The sequence below is a fragment of the Pteropus alecto genome, unplaced genomic scaffold (genome assembly GCF_000325575.1).
Source record: "Pteropus alecto unplaced genomic scaffold, ASM32557v1 scaffold311, whole genome shotgun sequence".
Lineage (NCBI taxonomy): Eukaryota > Metazoa > Chordata > Mammalia > Chiroptera > Pteropodidae > Pteropus > Pteropus alecto.
The window spans coordinates 2,364,316-2,376,526 of NW_006431916.1; positions in this window are offsets into that span (position 1 = coordinate 2,364,316).

The following is a 12,211-nucleotide window of genomic DNA, read 5'->3' on the forward strand; positions in this document are numbered from 1 at the left end:
TCTGTAACTTTCTAATAGCAATTTTTTAGCATCCCAGTAACTATAAACAGTCACTTTCTATATTGGTCCTTACAGAGAAAGCTGCAAGTGTACTAAGTACTTGCCATGTTGAATTGCCTTCTTCTAGTCACAGAAAACTGGATTCTCCATACTTGGGAGGAGCCCTAAGGTCTGAGGGAAATAGTGTTTAGCTTCATAAGAAGTTTATTCCTCTGCCTTCTTGCGTAGTTTCATGCAGAGTTCAAATCCCAGCCTTGCCACTTCCTGTGGAAACTGGAGCAAGTTACTTAACCTCTCTGAGTTCATTTTCCCATGTGAAAAATAGAGTTGATACTACCTGTCTTGAAGGGTTGCTGTAAGGATTAAAGATAATATGTAATATAAATATATGACACAAGTAAACATATGACACAATGTGCTCAGCACTTTGCAGATATTTAATAAACAATAATGTTTGTTATACAAATTGGAATGGCATGTGACTATTCCTGGGTCAGATATTAGGATTCTCCTCCTGTGAATACTAGAAGCCACTGAGACCTTCCAAACTCACGTCCCATCAAATCAACCTACTTACTTTTATCTTCTAGTCTTATGGACGAACTGTGCCCCTCTTAGCAAAGACCAGCTCCTCCATGCCTATACCCAACCCCTTCCCCTTTCAGTTATTCAAGAACATGGCTCCCTCTCTCTCTTGCATTGCCAACTTTTTCTCTTGGGCCTTTGACTCTAGCACACAAATGTGCAATTATTTCTCCCATTCTAAAAAAAAAAAAAAAGATGCTCTTGACCTCATTTTCCCCTCTAGCTACCACTCCACTTCTTTCTCTTTACGGAAAAGCTCCTAAAAACATTATTAAGCTCACAGCTTCCAGTTGCTATCCTCCCATTCTCTATTAAACACACTTCGACTGAGTTGTCTCCCCCACAACTCCACCAGAAAAATAACCCTCACACAGCTACATCCAATGGTCAATTCTCCAGTCTTCATCTTATTTGACTTATCAGCAGCATTTGACCTAGTTAATGACTCCTCCTCCTCAAAACACTTTCTTTCCTTGGCTACCAGGGCACTCTGCTGGCTTTCCTTCTACCTTACACACTGCTCTTTCTCTGACTTTGCTGGTTCCTCCTCATCACTGGACCTCTTCATCTTGAAATTACCCCAAAACTTAGTCTTTCAACCCCCTTTTCTATCTACACTCATTATCCTGGTGATTTCGTTCAGCTCCATGCTTTTAAATTCTATCAATAAGCTAGTGACTCCCGAATTTATATCTGCAGCCCATATTTCCTCTCTGATTTCCAGACACATACATTCAACTACCCACTTGATGTCTCCACTTGGATATTTAATAGGCTTCCAAACTACATACCCAAAACTGAACTTACGATCTGTCCCTAAAAACTGTTCCTCCCACAGTCATCCTCATCTCAGGAATGGCAACTTCATCCTTCCAGTTCCTCACGTTAAAATGGTCATCCTGACTCTTTTCTCATACAGTACATCTGATCTGTTGGCATCATGCTGCTGAACGGTGGGAAATGAGAGGGGATGGAGCAGTAAGAGCGTATGCAGCTTTCTAAGTGACTGCTGAGCACAAGCCTGACATAAAGGTTAGACAGTGACCATTGTTCTTTGAAACAGTGTGTGGCCTCTCTCTATGATCTTAAGCACTTTTCAAACAACAAAGTTCTTTATTATGAGTGAATAAAAATAGAATAATTGGTAGTAGAGAGTAATTATCCAGCCTTAGAGGAAAAGGATTCTGCAGACCTTAGATGGTCTCAAACTAAATGCTTCACCTAATTAGGGGACCTTTCAGTTGAAACTCTCAGCCAAAGGTTATACAGCTTTTCACTACACATTGAATTTCCAACATGAGCGTATAGTTACTTAGAAAATAAGCAGCACTTCCTCTGACTAGTATAAGGCCTATTTGGCTAAGGGCTCTCCCCACTCCCCCGCCTCAAAAAAAGGATCTAAGATGATCATAGCAAACGCTTGGCATCCACACTTCCGTTCCCTCAATGTGGATTTGGCTTCAGAACCATTTTCAACCCAGTAGTCCAAGCAGTCACTACCAATTCATCTATGAACTTTGGTGAGTTTAAATCTAATTGGCCTCCCTTGTCTGGTCCTTGCCCGATATTTGTGTAGTCACAAATATATACTCAAAAACAAAAAAGAAATGATAGGAGTGATGCTAACGCAAGAAAGTTAGGCTTGAAATCCTCCTGTCTCAAGGGTAAAGAGTATTTCTGCCCCATACTTATATCTCCCTTCAACTGTCTACATAGCACCCAATAGTTTACACTTTCTACCAGGGTATATTCCTGAAAATCACATTATAGGTGGATTGATTATATTTTATAATAATAATAGAATAATTGGAAGTTGTGTTTCCAATTCAGAACTATACAGCAAATTACAGAGATGATCAACAATGTGTCATATAAAGTTATCCAACAAAAGCTTCTTATGACAAATTAAAGTGTGAAACTTTAAAGTCCCTTAAAATGAGCCTAAGTATATATATTAGTATAGATATCATATATTACATACATGATCTATATACATAGGTCAGTGTTCGTAAGAAGTGCTCACATGGCCCTTAAGAGCACCCAACGCTCCTGAATCACCAGTTTAACCCACTTAAATGAATATGGGAACTTCAGTAAAAGGTAATTAACTTTTTAATTTAAAGAATTGGGTTTGCCTTCAAGAATGAAGAAGGCTTTTGGGAATAATTTGAATGATCCAGATTTCTTTTGAAAAGGAAGGAAACTACCAAGAGAAATCTGAACCATGACTTCCTCTTTTTCCTAAAGAGACGACAATGTGCTAACCTTTCTTGAAGCGTACTCTGTGTGAGGCACTGTGTTAAGGGCTCTGACAAGCAAAATGATACCAACTCATTTCACTAATCTCAGAGCAGCACTCGTGGGACCATTTTTCTAAAATAGCTGTTGCGTTGTTTAAGTATTTGAAGACCTCACTACAGTCCGATTGCATCCCACATGTCATCTTTTTATTTATCTTAGTCTCTCTTTTTAACATATATTTTAATATTTTTACTAATGTTCCTTAATTTATTGTAATCATTTGAAAGTTTCACTCAAATGGCCTGGAATCTACATGTACTTCAGCCAGTGCTTGTCAACCCTAACTGCACATCAGAATCGCCCAGCAAACCTTCCAAAAATCCTGATGCCCAGTGGCACCTCGGACTGGTTAAATCAGAATCTTTGAGATGAGAACCAGGCATTAATATTTTTTAAACCTCCCAGGTGTCTCCAATGTGCCCAGGTCGAACAGTATGTTTGACTATCTTCCCTAAATGAAGGCAGGCAAGTATCCCTCCCTGCCACTCAGTAAACACTTGTCCACGCCTGAACCAGAATTCTCAATGCCATTGGATTCAGTCAGCTTAGTTCCCTAGGAAGTGCACCTGTTTTCCCCAAATAAAAGGGGATTCTGGTCTTCACTCATCAGTGAATATCATAATCAGGCATGTTGTCTTTTCTTGACTCCCAGAAACTGTCACACTATCTTTGGGTTTCTTTCTCTGGCCACTTGATGAAATGTGAGTGTCTAGAGAACACTTCACCCACATTAAGTCTTCAGTCTAAGGGTCTAAGAAAGAAAGTTTGGAGAGTCAGTCTAAATTTCATCCCCAATTCTCTTATTTATTACTTTCATAGGGCAACTATAACAAAGTACCATAAATCAATAGACATTTATTCTCTCACAGTTGTGGAGGCTGGAAGTCCAAGATCAAGGTGTGAGCAGGGCCATACACCCTCTAAAGTTTCCAGGGAAAAATCCTTCCTTGCCTCTTCAACATCTGGTGGTTGCTGGCATCCTTGGCTTGCAGCTGTAGCACTCCAATCTCTGCCTCCATCATCACACAGCCATCTTCTCCCCTATGTATCTATGCCCCTCTCTCCTGATAAGAACATCAGTCATCGGATTTATGACCTACCCTCATCCCGTGTGACCACATCTTAACTTGATCACATCTGCCAAGACCCTATTTCCAAATAAGGTGACTTTCACAGATTCCAAGAGGACCTGAATTTGGGGGTGGGGGGACCCTATTGAACCCAGTACACCTCATAAACTACTTATGAGTATTCTTGTTCATCATCCCGCGGATGTAAGCAGTAGAAATATTTATCCCATACTATCTGCAAATCTAGTTAGATACTTGATTCTTCTCTAGAAAATTAGAAAGAAAGCCATCTGCCAATAGTCAAAAGAAAACAATTTGGCTAATTTTTTTAAGATGGAGAGGTGAAAAGGGCAGGTATTATGCTTGTGGGTGTTTTTTTCAGATTTTAGTCCACGTTTTTAGCCATTTTGGTGGTCCATACATATTTAAAAAGAGCAAACATATGATATTTAAAGTGTAACAAACTCATTTTTTTCTCCTAATGAAACTTGACAGACTATAACACACATACACAGAGTGAACTGCAAACTCCTTTTATTCTTCAAATTTAACATTGTAACAATTCATTTATATGTCAGCAAGAAGCTCAAAGGGGAGCCCAAACTGATAATCAGACTATGTAGAAATTCCTATGAGATAATCATTTAACATCAGTTGCTTCTACTTCATCAACAACTTTCTTTTACAAAATCTAAGGCAAGTTTTAGCAAGATCTATTGTTTTTATTGCTCTTCAGTCCCATGACCCAGGAGTATTTGCAAAATTAAACCATGTTAGGTTTTGAAGAATGAAAAGAGGCATTTATAAACCCCCAAAAGGCTCCAAGGTTCCTGGGCTGACCTACGGTTCTGGGTTTGGGAATTCACTATTCCCACTCCCATTTCTTCTTGTCATTTGAGCTGTCACCTTGGAGATGTCACAGCCCATATGTTCTTCCTTCTGTAAAATGAGGCCCATGATCATTGGCTATAAAACATCAGGGGAGCTGGAGGAGCAGCCAAGAGATGTTAACTTAGTCTCACCTACAAGTCACACTGGCTCTGTGCTCAGAAAGGCAGCCGGCAATAGCAGATCAGGGATGGAAAATAGCAATAAAAAGTCAAAAACAAGGATGCAGTTTCTGGAGTTGGATGCCAGTGTTCAAATCTTAGATGGGAAGGGGGAAGGGGAGGGGGCGGAGCATGAGCAGGGCAAGATACTTAACTTCTCTAAGCCTCTTTGCTCATCTGTAAAAGGAGGATAAGGACAATGCCTGCTTCATGGAGTTGTGCAGAAGTAATATTATAGCCAGGGTAGCATAGTGTCCAGCACATAGCAAGCTCTTACTAACTTGAGTATCAACTCTACTGAATGTTCATAACGCCTGGATCAGAGTCTTGAGAGGTCTTGTTCAGGTTTAATGGGAAGATATGACCTGATAGATTAGTAATGTCTGCCCTGGGTATAAAAAAGGAGAGTGGGGCTACTGGAGCCACACATTTGTCATTTCTGCAGGAAACATGTTGAATTCATCTCTGTCTTCTCACAACCCCTTTCCAGGACCCTCCACATGGCAGATACTCAGTATATGTGTAGTTTCAATAATTACTTGGTTAGTGCTTCTTGCTATAGTGGTGTAAGGCAGGGGGAAAGAAAATGGGAACTAAAATGGGTTCAGAGATTGAGACAAAATCTCTCTTCCCAAATGGTTGTTGATATCTCCCTTTTATAAGTGAGGCCATCGCCCAGAGTAAGTAGAGTCTTACCAGCAGGTAAATCTTTGCTTTGAAACCAACTGGGCTTGTGCGCAATGGTGAAGTAAAAACCTAGAAAACTGTTGAGATAATGCTGAACAACTGGAGGCAGAATATTGTAGAAGAAGGAGCTGCGGCTGGTCTCAGCTTTCCCAACAACTCAGCCCACACCAGCCCCTTCCTGGTCCTCAGCTCCCTTATTCACAAAACAAAGATGATAATCTCAGTCAGGGGTGTTATGAGGCTCCAATGACATTCGCATAAAAACATGCTCTACATAGTTGTTTTATAGGAGTAAGAGAGTAAAATATGAAATTTTACCTACTCATCAAGAGCCTAACCAAATATCAAAAAAGATATAGTCATCAATATTTGACCTGTTGATATTTCCCGAAAATTTCAGCCAACCCTCTTTGTACTTCTCTGTCTCCCTGCCTATTATCATCTTGGAATGAGTATTAAAGTACAAATGAGCCTCCATCTTCCCTTTCACAATCAGTTTGTAGCCAAAGCCTGTGGATACTTTTAGGCTGTCGCTATCTCATTTAACCAGAAGTTAGACTTTAGCCATGCTGTTCATTCAAAGCTAAAGGCTGCTGAATGAAGTATGTGGTTCCAGAGGCAACATCCCATCCCAAGCTTCTGGACAAGTAGGAGCCAAAGCCAAGAATTTCCAGTACTGTCCCACCAACCACATCATTTTCAATTTCTGTGACCTTGGGTAAGTCATTTCCATTCTCTGGGCTTCAAAGCCTTTATTAGCCTGGAGTCTATTCCTGGAGTTGGGAGAAGCAACCTAAGAGAGAACGAAAGCCTCACAGTCTTGCTGCATCGTATATACCTGGTGAAGGAGTTCAGAGCAAGTCTCCCCAAAATGTTCCATTTTGGTATGTAGATTACTTTGAGCTGAAATCAATCAAAATCTAGCAGACCATAAAAGTTATCCAAGGAGAAGAGAGGAGCAGAGGGAGGAAGAGGCGGAAGTAGCTAGCTTGGTGGGAAGAAAGAAACTATCAGAACCTGAAAGGCCTGCCAACATTAATTGCCAAATTTGACCCGAGAAAAAGTTAAATTATTGTATTGTGTCTTGTGCAGACACTGTACTTGGAACCTTGACAAGTGAGACATTATGCAACCATGATGTCATGCCAACCTGGTGAGGCAAGCATACAAGCTCCATTTCCCAGAGGAAGAGAGGGAGGGCCAGAGAGGTGACATCGTTTGCCTAGAGTCATTCATCTACTTGCTGGCTGAGCTGGGTTTCAGAGCAGGTCTCCTGATTCCAAGACCAGACAGGAGCACTGGTGAGGAGGCTATGTCTGGATTTTCTTAGAATGTTGGCACTGACCTGGGCTAGACTCATTTCTATGTAGACTAAAGAAGATGAGACTGATTAATACGTGCATACCAACAGGACAGTGGAGGCCTATGCACTATCTGAGCACATGGGAAAGCCTGAGGGAGATAAAATAATTGGGATTTCCAGGCTTCCTAGGTTCTCCTGTCCCTTGGCAGGAGGTGGGTATAAACTTGTGCTGTTCTTACACAAGTCCCAAAAGTACAAAGGCTGGAGTCATCCAAGGAGGTGCAGGCAGGAGGTACACCTGTGTGAAGGTAGCCAGGACCGAAACTTGCTGCTGAGACCTGCAATTCTCAGCAGACAGCAGATCTGAGAGGGGCTGCCAGACAGGACATGAAAACAGGAAGGGGAAGGAGGTGCTGCATGTGATGATGTGCAGGGCTGGGACTGTGCACCACGCAGGGCAGAGCCCGGTGTTGCCACATCCCGGCTCACAGCCCCAGAGCTCGCCCTCTCGTTTCTGCCCTGGTCACCTCTGCCTTTCTCATGCTCCGAGTGTCCTAGATTGGTGCCCTACTTTCTATTTGTTACTTTATTTATTTTTTTATTATGAAATATTCCCTAAGGTAGTAGAGTACAGAGAATAATATAACTTGTGCCCACGACCATGCTTTGTCAAATCCTAACATTTTTGTTCATATTTGTTTCCAATACATTTTTTTAAGACAAAACCTCACAGATTCCTTTAAAGACTTCATGTACCCCTACCTGATTTCTTTTCTCTTCCTCTATGTCCAGGGGAAACCGCTCTCTGAAATTTGATGTTCATTCTTCCCACACATGACTGTTTACTTTCATTACATGTGAACATCCACAAATAATCAATGGTATTTTCATGTATTTTTATTTATATTTCACATATTTTTAACTTAATTTTAACGGAATCATACTGCTAAATTAACATAAACTAATATAGTATTAATAAATTATAATGTTTTATATAATATAAAAACTAGTTATATTATATAATATAAAAATATATGAAATGTGATAATAAACAAATAAATACGATATTGTATAGATGGAATCAAACTGCTACTTGCTTTGTGTTTTGCTAACATTCTTGATTTGATATTCATCTATATTCACGCTAATTCATTTATTTTGATGCTATATAATATCTCATTATATGAAATACTGTAATTTAAGTATTCATTCTCTTTTTGATGAACAGATGATTTTTCCACCTACTTTCCAATATTCCAATTTTTTACCATTGCAAACACTGGCATAATGGGTATTCATGCACATGTGTGCGTTCATCCAGGCTGGATAACTAGGAGTGGAATTGCTGGGTTGGGGATGCATATCCTTTACCTTATGCCTCAATCTCTTTTCAGCCTCTTTGCCCATCACTGGCCATCACAGGTATTTCCCCATCCTTGTGGGCACTCCTGGATCAGATGAGGATCAGATCAGGAAACGTTACCCACTGAAATAGAAACTGCTAGACATAAGCACACGGTATGTATGTGAGTGCCCACTCTGAGCGAGGCTGTGTGTGCTGGTCAGTGAGAGGCGGATGATCTCAAGGACCTAAGGAAATCAAACTGCTGAACTGAGACCTGAAGTCTAGATCTAAGCCTATGGTGTCCCCAACAGCTATGTGTTGGGGTTCAACTTAAAACAGACAGCTATCTTTATTTTTTCTTTATAAATATTTAACTTTGTTTTCCCCCATCAAAGTAATGTGTACTCTTGAAATAAATTTTAGAAATTTTAGAAAAATATTTTCATGTTAATCACCCAAAATATCACTCCTCAGAGACATTTATTATTAACATTTTAGTCTATTTCTCTCTGGTCTTTTTTCTTAGCATTTTTTTGATTTTTAAGCTGATATTATATTCTGATTTTTAAGCTGATATTATATAATTTTCCATATTGTTAAAAACACTATAATTTTAATGAATACAGACTATTCTATCTTTTACTTAGTTTTCTATTATCTGCTTAATTTTTTCTATGTATTGGATATTCAGGTTATTCCTAATTTCTATTTTTACGATTGAAACGCAGTGGGCATCTTTGAGGGTAAATCTTGGATGACTTTGTAGTTCCTTAAGAGAAGATCTTAGAACTGTAATTCTCAGAAGGGCAAAGGGCATTTTTAAAGCTTTCTATAGATATTACTAAACTGTTTTAGAAAGACAACCATGTTACAGGCCCACCGACAAAGTTCAGAATGCTGAGCTGGCCTTGCTTCACCCAGTCAGCTAATTGTGAGATGTCTTTACACTGGGGCCTGATCAGATGTGGAAGGGAAGAGAACCTTTAAACGCTGGCGTGCCCAGCCACACACTGTAGGGTTTAGTGGAGAAGAATGTTTGGCATGCTCCCAAACAGTGTGTATTAAGTTGCTTCCTTCTATGAGAACTAACAAGACAGTAAAATGGATGAATCATACTGTGGGAAAGTTGGACTCCAGAATCAGGTCTCTTATATATATATATATAGCAGACACTTGATATAGGCCACTGGGACAGTAGATGTACTATTTAAATTTAAGTTGAAAGCAACAACAACAAGAAGACTCTGGCTAATTTAAGCAAAACAGAAAGGAATTTGTAGGAAGGATATTGGGGTAAAGGGCTGTGCCTACTGTTAAGCAGGTTCTGCACTGCACGGCTCAGGCGGTGGGGACTCATTCATGCTGTCATGCGACTGGCACTCCCTGGAGTTCCGTGGTGCACTGCCCACACAACCACATGCAGCAGCCCTGCTGGAACAGTGTTTCTCAAACTGTCTGGGCTGAAGGACCAGGTTTTTAATTTATTATTATTAATTATTATTATCCACTGTAAATTAATACTTTGGTAAATTCCATAAATATGAATTACTAGAAAAATGAAATGCCACTTGATGTCTCAGCAATGTCAAGTACTATAAAAGTTACTGAACGCTATTTCTGAATTTGCCTCACTGTGGACTGGTAATACACAGTTTGGGAAACAGCACCAGTCCACAAACTACACTTCTCACACACTTTGAGTAGTACTGACATAGATTATCCAAACTGCATAAAAATGGGACTGAAATGAGAAGTTCAGAATAACTAGATCCACGTAGTCAAATGAAGTAGGTCCTCTGTCTCCCATGTCTTTCCTTCTTTCTGTTGGTACCATTAAACCTCATTGCAGAATGGCTTTCTCCAGATAGTTCTTAATTTTTAAAGTCTTACAGCCTCAGCCACCAGAGAAAGAATTATTGGTCCCAAATCCAAAAATTCCAGAGGAAAGACTTATTGGCTCAGCCCAGGTCCAGTGCTCACTCATATAGTAAGAGATGTGTCTCTTGTGGTCAAGGGTAGGACACCTAAGAAAATGCCAGGTCCCTTGGGGACCATGTGAATGGTATTGGGAGTAGTTCTCAGAAGAGGGGTATGGTGTTATCAGAAATAAGCAAATTTGCTAGGCAGATAATCTAGTAGATTTCCAATTATCAGGTCTATGTTCTCCTATATTTATACTTGGCTGAATATATTTTCTGAAATATATCCTACTTCCCCCAAAAAAGGGTTTATGATCAAATAAATGTTGTAAAAACTATAGATTTTATCACCCTCAAAGGTTCATAAGGCATATTAACATATTAAAGACTCTGATGAGTCCTGTTTAAAAAAAAAACAAAAACCTATTTAACTATGTTTAATCCAGTGTTTCTCCAAGCTCATTTGATCACTGAAAGCTTTTTTAATGCACCATCCAGTAACACCCCATGGAACTGTGTTCCAAGAACATGTTTTGGAAAAGCTCTTCTAGGTGATAGATGTTCTCCAGAAAGATGTGGCTCAAAAAAAGAAAACAAAACAAAAACTTAAACAAACCAGAGAGGTAGATATTTACAGAAACTGTTAAGTTATTGGCAAAAAGTCATTTTATAGCATAAGTTAAACACCATCAAAGCTACCAATTTCTATGCTCAGAGTTTTGTATATTCAATCTTATTAGCACAGGCTGTCTCAGCAACTCAAGAACTTCCTTCTCTGGAACATTCCTTTCTCAGGGCACTGTCACAGTTGTTCAGAACACTTTTCATATGACATTTTGTACTCTGCCCCCTGCGAAGTAAGGTGTATCTTTCTGTCATATGGCTGGCCACTGCGGTTTGCAAAACCAGCTTAATAGCACGGGACACCTGTTCTCGTGTAATAAAAGGCCTCACTGGGATGAGCAACACATTTGAGAGCAGCGTTAACAGCATCCCACATCTGGGGAAGCTTGGAGGTGGGGCTGACATTAATAAGTATAATGAAGGCCTTCTCCTTTCTAATGAGAGATTAGAGTCTCATACCAAGTCAGCCAACTGGATTATAGGCACAACTAAAGGACAGAGTAAACTGCCTGCTCAGTCAGGATCAGAGGGCATAATATAGGTTGGCCATCAAGTCTGCACAGAGGCAACTATATAATAAATGGTTTATTGATATTACATTATAATGCACGATAAAATAATATCTATGCTTCCAGACTTTGTGGCCACTCTATAACCAAGGTTATTATTTATATCAAGCAGTCACTAAATGTCAGGAGGCACTGTTTGAAATGTTTCACCTGAGTTAGCAAACTTAATTCTCACAACAACCCTATGAAGTAAGTATTGTCATAATTTTCATGGGACTAGGTGAGGAAACTGAGTCATAAAGAGATTCAGTATCCGGCCCAAGGTCACACTGTTAGGGAGTGGTGGAGCTGAGCTTTCAAGCCAGGAAGCCTCTCTCTAGAGCCCACCACACTGCAGCTGCCTCTCCAGGAGGCCTAAGTCCTCTGTGCTTTGCTGAACAGCCATCAATAAACAGGGATTTGGGGTTGATTTTTTTAAACCACAGGTGGCATGACATAGGAATAATCACTGTAACTCACATCCATACTCTTCTTTCAGTTCAGTTCTCTTCACAACTCACTGCAGTAAATCAGGCAGAAGCTACAGTTCCACTTTGTGGTTAAGGAAGCTGAGCCTTTAACAGGATCCCTAACCTACTAAATGGCAGAACCGTGTCTCCTGATTTCAAGAGTCTCATGGTTTTAATTCATTTCGTGTGTTGGGTTTTGTGGTAGCCAATATCCAAGATGGCCCCCAATGATCCCTGCCTCTTGTGTTATCCTCACCAAATAAAAATCACTTGCAGAACCACCAGGATACTGTAGAAATGACTAAGATGA